Genomic DNA, 10,386 nt, shown 5'->3' on the forward strand with positions numbered 1-10,386 from the left:
GAAGGGAAGGGAAGAGAAGGGATGGCTGGTTTTATATGCATATAGACATAGAAATAGAGAGAGAAGGGGAGGAGAGAATGGATCTTCCCTTCCTTTTTTTTCTTTTTTTTTTTTGCATTAATATTCAGAAGTACATTAAACTCGACTAATCCAATCTATCGGCCCATTAAAAATTAATTCTAAGATAAAAATTTTTATTTGCAAAACTCAAATTTGAGACATTACTTAAAAAAATAAGTGCCGAATTGCTTAAACGAACTCATATTGATATCTTCCTTTTTTTTTTTCTCTTTTTTTAGGATCAATTATTTAGAAATGCATGATCTTTGCATTTTTAGCATGAACTTTAAAAAATAGCACATAAATACACGATATTTATATTTTTTTTAAATATAGCATGACATTCTAAGAATAGCACAAAAATGCACAATGTTTGATTTTTTTTCCTAAATATAGCACGATCTTTAAAAAATAATACAGTAAGGTACGACTTTTAAGTTTAGTTGCGATTTCGACTTCATCATATGTAACGGTAAAAGCTAATGACGCCTCGTGGCACAAAATGATTAAGCGAGTTGATTTTTCATATATTTATTTAATTAAAAAAATTCTAAAAATTTTAAAAAAATTTTAAAAGAAGATTACTCTGGGGGAGGGGGCGTAATTGACGCCCCCTCCACCAAAATGAAAACGCCCCCAATTTCGAGGATCTTTCGATTCCAGTAATGGGTGCCCAAATTATGACTACCATCCATATAATTGGGATCTTGCTGCGGCGACCCAAATTGGGAGATGGTAACCACCGGAGCAATAGTCACCGTCGGCCCCTTCCCCCTTCGTCTTATTAAGTTGAATCCCCCTTTCATTTCTTTTAATTTTTTAATTTTATATTATTTTTTAATTAAATAAAAATGTGAGGTCTACTTGTTCAATCATGTCGTGTCATGTAACATCATTTGTTCCACATTAGCTATTATGTTACAATCTGATAGAATAATTGACGTCATGCTAGATTCACAACTAAATCTGAAGGTTGTGCTTTTCTGTGCTATTTTTTAAATGTTGTGTTATATCTAGGAAAAAAAGGCAAAAATCGCACCTTTCTATACTACTATTCAAATATTGTGCTAAATTTAGGAAATCGCATTTTCAATGGCTAAGGCTCCATTTGGCTTTGGAGTGTAATTATTTTCCCCTTTTTTTCAACTTTTTTTTATCTTAACTACAATTAAATTCAGTTTTTAATACTAAATTCTCTCAATTATTAATTATTTTTTTCATAATTCAACAATACAATCATTATTTTTTTTTATCTTCTTTCTCAACTCCATTATTACAATCCACTTAAATATAAATATATATACTTTTCACCAATATACTTGTTTGTCTTTTACTTATTTCAATAGGAATAGAGTTAAATTTCGAAATTTAATTCTATTATCAAACGGACCCTAAATCAGTGAAATCATGATTTTGAGATATTAAATACAGTTTCTACTTGTAAATCAACAAAATTTTTGCTGAGTAAGAAAAACACTTATGCCTCCATCACCACATTTCCAAACAAATCCTAAATAATAGTTTTCTTCCTCCTCCTTAATCACTATTTTTTCTTCTACAAATTTTGTGACAGGACTATTTTGGGGGGTTGCATGGCATTCGAAAAACTGGCCACTTCAATTTGATCATCTCCTTTAGGGGTATTTACCTAAAATGACACATGGTTTGTCCGTTTTGTCAAATCTATCATATGCTTTTTTTTTTGTCAAATCTATCCCATGGTTTACTTTTTGCATCAAATCTATCCCGGCGTTATCTTTTTCGTCGACATCTAACGGCCGTGTTGACGCGGCTCCTACGTGGCAAGTGTGGCCCACTATCTCTCCACGTGCCACGTCAGCACGACCGTTAGATGTTGACGGAAAAGATAACGCCGGGATAGATTTGATGTAAAAAGTAAACCATGAGATAGATTTGATAAAAAAAACATAGGATAGATTTGACAAAACGGATAAACTATGAGCCATTTTAGGTAAAAACCCCTCTCCTTTATAACTAGCGAAATTGAAGTCGGTTTAATCGAGATCTTAAACGAAGTCTTTTCAAATTTATGGAGTCGATATTAGTTTTCAAACAGAATCATTTCATATAAAGACCAAAAATAGTTTTTGAAAGATCTTTGCAGCAACCCCTCTTTTTCTTGAATTCTAAATGCCTTGCCCACGACAAAGAAAAATGCGACAGGTAATAAATCCATGAAGGATCAAATTCACGGTTAATTTGAAACTTCAAACCTTTTTTTTTTTTGACAAACCTTAACAGTGTAGAATTACAAGAAAATTACCTCCGAGTGAGTTCTTTCCAATAGCATCAGAGTTTCTTTTTATTAGGCAAAGGGAGTCATAGGTGACTAGCATAGGAATTCCAACATGCCGTAATCATATAAAACTTCAACTCCACTGCAAAATGTTCAATTTGAATCATAATTACACCAAAATCCAAGAGTCGCAGCTCGTAATGGCAAAAAATGGGCTTCTTGTTGTAATCCTGGAGGCGTTAGTGAAAGCCCATCCACCTACAACTTCATAAACAAAGAGTACTACTATTACAAGTGGATTCAATAACAAATAAAGTGACATTTTTTTCACTATTGCTCCGAAATCTCTCAAAAAACTTTAACCTAAATATGAAATATTATGAAATATCAACGTGTGACCAACTGAAACATAATGCGTTATTTTTTTTTTAATGAATAATGAGTTATCCCCTCATTATTGGTATTTATTAAAGGAATAATAACAATAATATCTCTGTATTATTAGCAAGTGTAGAGATACGTGGCAACATATGATGTAATTTTAAATCGTGATCAATCACGATTCCTTTACCTGTAATACTGAACTCTATATATGAGAATATACTCAGCCTATTGAGCACCTTATACAGTACTCTCACACGGTATCTAGAGCCAGACCTCTCTAGCCCTAAAATTTTATTTCGCGCCGCTGTCTTCCCGCTGGTCTTCTTCCAAATTGCATCCTTGTCATTGCAGCCTCTCCCCATGGCATCAAAATGCTCTGATAGCACCCCAATCACTGGTGAAAATCCTCCCACCACCACCTTGATTGCCCCTCTCCCCAGCCTTCCTCTCCAAGCCATCGCTGCTCCACACATTGTTGCCCCAATGTCACGAACATCATCACCGTGAAGCCGAACCAGAGCAATTACATGGTTTGGAGGTCTCTATTCACCACTTTCCTTCGTTCTCAGGACCTCCTCAAGTTCGTTGATGGCTCCCTTCCTTGCCCGGCTGATTCTTCTCCTGAATGAGCGGATTGGCTTTGTTTTGATGACAATGTTCGCTCGCTCTTCTTCGCCACACTCACTGAGGACTTGTTGGAAGAAGTCCATGATTTACCCTCTTCTCAGGTTGTTTGGGATGCTTTTCAATCTCACTATATTGACAGGTCTCGGGTGCGGTCACTGGACATCCGCATGGAACTTGCCCATCTTCGACTAGTCAACTGTGAAGGTATGGATTATTATTCGCGAAAAACTCTTGCTGACCAGCTTAGGGATGTGGAAGCATCGATGAGCCTGGAGGATCTCGTGGCCTACGCTCTCATGGGACTACCTCCTCAGTGAGAGTCCTTTATTACATCCATTGCAAAAGGCCGAGACTTGATCACCTTTGACCAACTCCGCATGAAGCTCAGCTATCAAGAGTCACGACTTCAGCAAATCATCAAGAAAGCCACCCCGAACATTGCTGCTGCTCTTCAGGCCACCACTGCTGCCCTTCAAGCTACACCTGTGCAGCCCAATAGAAGAGGAAATGGTCGCGGTTCTCGCGGAGGACGTGGCGGCCAGAGTTCAATGGTCGAGGTTGGGGTCGTGGTGGTGGCTACTCAAACCAGAATGCTGCTGGCTGTGGCTATCAAGGCCACCAGGTAACTCAGACAGGTTCACGGTCGTGGTAACATGCATGGTAAGACATCACCATATCATCCTCCTGTTTCGGCTTCATCTGGATCTTATGCCTCCCTAATGCTCGTGATGGTATTCTTGGAGAGAGTCCTGCTGCGGTGATATGTTAGCTGTGCAATACTTCGGGTCATACTGCCATGCAATGCATGGAGCTCTATAACTACTCCAATGCTCAGTTCCTTCCCAAATCCCTGGCCGCAATGTCCCTGGGCGATGGTCCATCTGGTGAAACATACATGGACTCCGGTGCATCCTCACATATGGTAAACACGGAAGGTATACTCTCCGACCGTTTCCCTTATCATGGTTCTGTGAATGTCGTGCTTGGTGATGGGTCCCTAAGGCCAATTATGAATATGGGTTCCGTGACCATCAATGCATCGTCTACTCCTCTAAAACTCAATGATGTCTTACACGTCCCTTCTCTTGCTTATAATCTGGTTTCTATTCACAAACTATGTGCTGATAATAATTGTAATCTCGTGTTTACAGACTCTGAGTTCTTTGTTAAGGACAACCACACGGGGAGGACTCTACTTCAATGCCGTTCTAACAGCCATCTATATCCTCTCAAACTTCCCCAACTGAGAGTCCTATCCACTATTACTTCCACTGCTGTCCTTTGGCATTGGAGACTAGGGCATCCGAATCCACGCATAATGCAATTGCTAAAAACACGGGGGTTGATTAATTCTAGGGGTGTGCATGGATACAGGGTATACTCGAAACCGGTTGGAACCTACCCGTTAAGGTAGGATCCAGGTAACTCGCATTGAAAATGAGGTAGGGTCCAAGTATTAAAATAAAGAACCGGTGAAAATCGGTTGCGGTTCTGATCCCTACCTATAAGGTACCCAGAATCGGAAACGGAACCGGTACCTTGAACCGGATGATTCTTACTAATTAAAAATAAAAGAGTAAAGTTACTGAAGCAGAAAACAAAATGTAAAATTGTGCATAGTAGCTCCTCGACCAAATAAAGAGCGATGAAAAACCCTAAAAGAGAGGAAATACACTGCGACTTTGTAAGAGACAGGGAGGTTCCCTTTCCCTCTCATCGCTCCTCAGTCCTCACCATTTTAGTTTGCCACATAGAGATTATTTCCTCGACGACCTCGATCTGATCCTGCATAGACTCACCGCTCAGCTAATTGTTGGCCGCCAAAGCTGCCTGTGCTCTGTTCGCCTGGTCACCATTACAAGAGTTGAGAGAATTTTGGGGGTGACAAGTTGACTGTGAGTTTTGTAAGGTTTTAAAAGCACTCCCATGCCTGAATTTTTTTTTCCTTTTTCTCTAGTTGTCGATCCATTGGTGATCAACAAAATCCTCAGAGCCCTGTAGGTGGCTTCCCCTTATCCTAGAAAAAGGGTCCGGGTATCTTTTTTTTATCGGACCAAACACTCCTTGTGAGGAAGACGATGAGCACTACAAGGATGGGGCATGTTTCTAAAAATAAACAAAATTGTGGGGCTATTATTCAATTTTAAAAAATTTACAGAATCCAACAAGGTACTCGGAACCTGTAGTATAATACATATTCCGAGTAGGTTCCGGTTCCATGATTCAACAGGATAGGGTACGGTTTCAAAATCTTGGAACCTGTCCCTTACAGAATAAGGTCCGGATATCGTAAAAAATATGGTATCCGGAACCGATCACCCCTAATTAATTCTACATCCTTTAAGGATTTTTGTGTTTATTTTGGTTTGGGAAAGTCATGCCGTTTTCCTTTCAATAATGTCGAACATGTTTCGCAATTTCCTCTTGAAAGATGTGTGGCAGTCATGCATTCCATCAAATCTGGGTTTTCGACATTATGTCATATTTATTGATGATTTTTCTCCATACTCTTGGATCCAACCTACTGTGCAAAAATATGATGTGTTCTCTAATTTTTGCACATTTAAAAACTTTGTGGAAAATCTATTTGATCAGAAAATCAAAAAATTCCAGTGCGATGGTGGAACGGAATTTATAAATTCAGACTTTACAAAATTATTTCAGGATTCTGGAATGTCTTTTTGAATTTATTGCCCTCATACACCTCAGCAAAACGGGTTAGCAAAAAGGAAACATCAACATATTATAGATACTCTTGATCCAAAGTAATTTACCTCAATCTTCTTGGGTTGATGCGGCATTCGCAGCTGTTTATCTCATAAATCGACTTCCCTCAAATAACCTTAAAGGATCATCACCATTTGAAAAATTGTTTGGATCTTCCCCCAACTACTCAATTTTGCGTGCTTTCAGTTGTTCATGTTTTCCAAATCTTACACCTTACGCTAAAAACAAAATTGAGCCCAAGTCTAAACACTGCATTTTCATCGGGTATGCTCCAAATCGTAAGGACTATAGTTGCTATGATCCCTCTGATGGTCGAGTCTACATTTCCCGTCATGCTCGCTTTGTCGAAAACGATTTCCCATACAAATCTTTGCTCAATAAATCGTCTAAAACATCCGACACTCGACCACTTCAAATTCCCGTGTCAGTCCAGTCCCTTCAGTCTCGGCCCTAGGTCATTAACGCCCATTTCTACTTCGGCCTACAGCCCTTATTATTGCTATTATTCCCTTAATCGTATTTGCATGAGAGTTTGAAACACATGTGATAAGTAAGAAATTATTTGTTAATAAAAGGAAAAGCATTTGATTTTCCTATAATGGAAGTGAAGGGAAATTAACCAAAATATACATTTATATCTATTTTATTCTCCTTTTACTTCTATAGTACCAAACCGATAGATATATATAGAATACTCATCTATTTAGATATGTAACACTCAATGAAAATGCTTGAAAGTGAAAAACTAGTCTCACAATAAACTCACAGATTCTCATTTACAAACATTTTTATTGATACTTACTCATATCAAAGATTGTGAGTAGAGAGTACCTTATTAGCTTTTTCATGGTCCCAGCAATAAAAGAAGGCTGCCTTAGCCTTACCTGTGGGCACAAGTTATAATTAATTACTTCTTCCTTCCATTTCCCTTATACGTTGAATATGACCTTCTGGGGACAACTACATGAACACGATGTTCTGTAGTGAAAGCAACAAAGTTTTCTTATTTGACGTTTCAAAGATTTCTAGTTCGGGATTAACCGTTCTTTTAAAAGCGTACGCTTGGATGATTTATGGTGTGTTAATAGCGCATACTATTTAACACTTCTTTTTAAATGTGCAAGTTTGGCGTGGTGGTAACATATAATTTATGAGTAACATATGTTACTCGCTGACACAAGTACTTGTACTATGACGCCACGTGAAATTTTTATAACCCAAGTTCTAGCTGTTACACAAACATGCACATGTATGATTTATCATTGTATTTTAATTTTAGCAAAAAAAGAAAATGTGCATGTTTCGACAAAATCAGAAAATTGTCACATTTTTTAGGGATAAAATCCGATTTTTTGTAAGTTGTGGGGAACTACATTAACATTGGAAAATGACAACCCTCATGATATGTCAACGTGCAACCTAACCTAATTGCGACATAACCGCATAACGCTATTAATGGATAGTTCAGATCGAACTTTATGTTTAGTAAGAACGAGTTACACACATCTGTATATATCTAGAGATATTGTAACATCCCCAGGACATCAAGAAACAATCTCGACCCCGCATGGGCCACCGAGTGTGTGTGATGTTCTTTTCCATTGAATCAATATCCTTTTTTATTTTTATTTTCTTGGAGTGTAGCATAGGGGTAGTGTGATTGGTGATGGATTGATCGGACCAAATTGAGTCCCCCCACTTGATGTGTCGAAGGCCAATTCATTTCGATTTCACTTGACATAGTCTTCTATCCCTTTTTGGCCCCCACGTTCACTTTTGACAATATTCGTCTTGAGAGTCTTCTTTCCCCCTCTTTCTCTGTCTCACATTTATTAATTAATTGACCCCAAAAAAAATTAAATAAAAATAAAGAAAATAATTCATTGCAATGAACCCAACCGAATGCATCTCGATGGTCTTTAATCAATAGGGCTTGCCCACCCCCACCTTGCTTCAATTCCTTTCACAAATTAATCATCCCGAGAGCCGCACATGCAATACGCACGTATGATTAAGAAATACTAATTACTTTTGAGTGTATGTTATGGATCAGATCTTTCATTTGAATGGCGACCACAATATCGTCATCATTAACCATAAATGATGAACTATACTTTCTCGGATCGTCCAAGAACATTCATTCCTGCATGCTAATTTTATTATACTGTTGAGAATGACTTCAAATCATCCCTCAGCAAGATTCAAAGTGAAAATTCTATAGTATATTGTTGTACTCTAGTAAGTTTTGTAAGTTTGCTTGATATAAAATGTCCGATTGATTTATTGGAAGTTGCTCGTTTGTAAAATGAATAGAAAATATATTGATGAAGGCAAAGTTTTTGTATGCATAATACCGATTTAGACACCATCATATTGGAGGGCAGACCCAAAGATATAAAAAAATCATTAGAGAATCAGTAATAATCATGCCAAACCAATCATCCAAAAGAGAAAGAATTGCAAGTTCAAATTGAATTGGGAATCATGCTCCAAGACAATAATGAAATCAAACTTCCGAGTCAAACTTATGTATCTATATCTATATATATATATATATATTACGTTTTTTTAAAGAGAGACGGATGAGATAATATAAAAAAATTAAATAATTAAATAAAGAGGCACATATCACCTTATTATGAAAGTCAAAATTGATATTTTTATCTTATCAGGAAAGAGCGTGTGTAACTATATTACATTCCCCTTCTTATAGTATCACCTTTAATATAGTACTTATGAATATCAATTGGGAAAAATAATAAATATAATAATTAAATGAAGAAACCTGATAAGATGATAGCATACATAGGACGGTTTCAGTTTCGATTATCTTTAGCCCTTTCATCAAATTAAATTAATTAGATCAATAGCCTTTTCACACTAAACCAAATATAACCAATATTCTGCATGACACCATAGAATCAATATGCTTGGAGGGGTCCAGTTCCTAATTAGACGAGCAAACATCACCTAAGAATATCTCCTATACTCGATTATATCATATGGTGTTCTATATGATTTTATATTTCACACATTAATTTTTCTAAGCTGAGAAGTTGTGAATAAGAGAAGGATGATCTTCTCTTATTTGAGAAAGTGAATTCGGCACCATATCATCCTTAATTTTTTTATTTTTTTGGGGTGAAAATATTTAACTTATTCCTTGGGAGTTTGCATGCCATTCTTCTAATCGGGACTCACATACCCATTTATTTTCTTTATTAGTTTCTATTAAATCCGTGTATTTCCTTTATTTTAAAAAAGTTTTTTTTAATAAAGGGTGCAAACTGCAAATGCCCAGAGGAAATTAAGTGACATGCTAACCTTGATAGTTTGATTGAACTTATTTTCCTTCGATTGTCAATTTGGATGAAGGCAATATGTGAAGACTTTTTGTACTCTTCACTGGATTTATTCCGCTCTTTCTACTAGTATTCATAAATGGACAAATCCGAGAAAGTCTAGATCTTGGTCAGTTCCTCCTTCGGGGTGGCCCATATGGAACACTAATGGCTCTTCTCTAGGGAAGCCAGGAACCTCAGGAATTGGAGGTGTTCTCCGAAATGGGGAACTTTATTTGCCTCTTTGTTGCTCCATTTGGTATGATCGAATCCAATCTTGCTGAGTTGCTTGAAATAAGAAAAGCTCTCCAATTGTCCGCTTACAATCTAGATCTATTTGGTTCTTCTCTTATTGTTGAATCTGATTCTTTGAATGTAGTTGGATGGATTAACAAGTGCATTGCGTTTTCTTGAAATACAAGGTAATTTCTATGGACATTCATATATCAGCTTTACACTTCAGCTCCATCGGATATCAGTCTTCTCTTAGAGAAGGAAATTCGACAGCTGATTAGCTTGCTAGATCCGAGATCAACAGAGCTGAAGAATTCATAGTTTGGATGTAGTCCTTTTTTTTCACTATATTTTCCTTCCAGGGTCTGTTTTATGATCTTCTTGTAATGTGTCTTATCTTTTGCTCCTCTCTATGTATCCTCTGGAGATTTCTTCAGTCTCTACGAGGGCTACTGAATTATTAATGGAATTTATTTGAGTTATAAAGAAAAAAGAGCCCGTCAATTTTTTCATCCAAACTTATAAAAAAATAAAAGAAAAAAGAGATCCTTCATTTATTAATATATACAGTAAATTCTGTCTGATTTTAAAAAGAGAAAAAAAAGGAGAATTATCTCAAAAGGAAAAAAGAAAGAAGAAAAAAGAAAAGAAAAGAGGAGAATATTGATCACCGAGTGGGCGGAATTAACTTAGGACAAGAAGTGTCGGCCAAATGCGTTGAGCCCTAACCAACCAGCCAACGGGGATGGGCTTCTG

General features: G+C 36.9%; 1 long non-coding RNA gene across 1 annotated transcript; it reads left to right on the forward strand.

The window, feature by feature from the left end:
* The first annotated feature begins 9,548 nt into the window (after positions 1-9,548).
* Positions 9,549-10,116, forward strand: LOC116192999. Its single transcript, XR_004154182.1, has 2 exons — positions 9,549-9,655; positions 9,776-10,116. It is a non-coding gene; the product is annotated as an uncharacterized LOC116192999 (long non-coding RNA).
* Positions 10,117-10,386: the final 270 nt, after the last annotated feature.

Source organism: Punica granatum, chromosome 1 (assembly GCF_007655135.1).
Source record: "Punica granatum isolate Tunisia-2019 chromosome 1, ASM765513v2, whole genome shotgun sequence".
Taxonomy (NCBI): Eukaryota; Viridiplantae; Streptophyta; class Magnoliopsida; order Myrtales; family Lythraceae; genus Punica; species Punica granatum.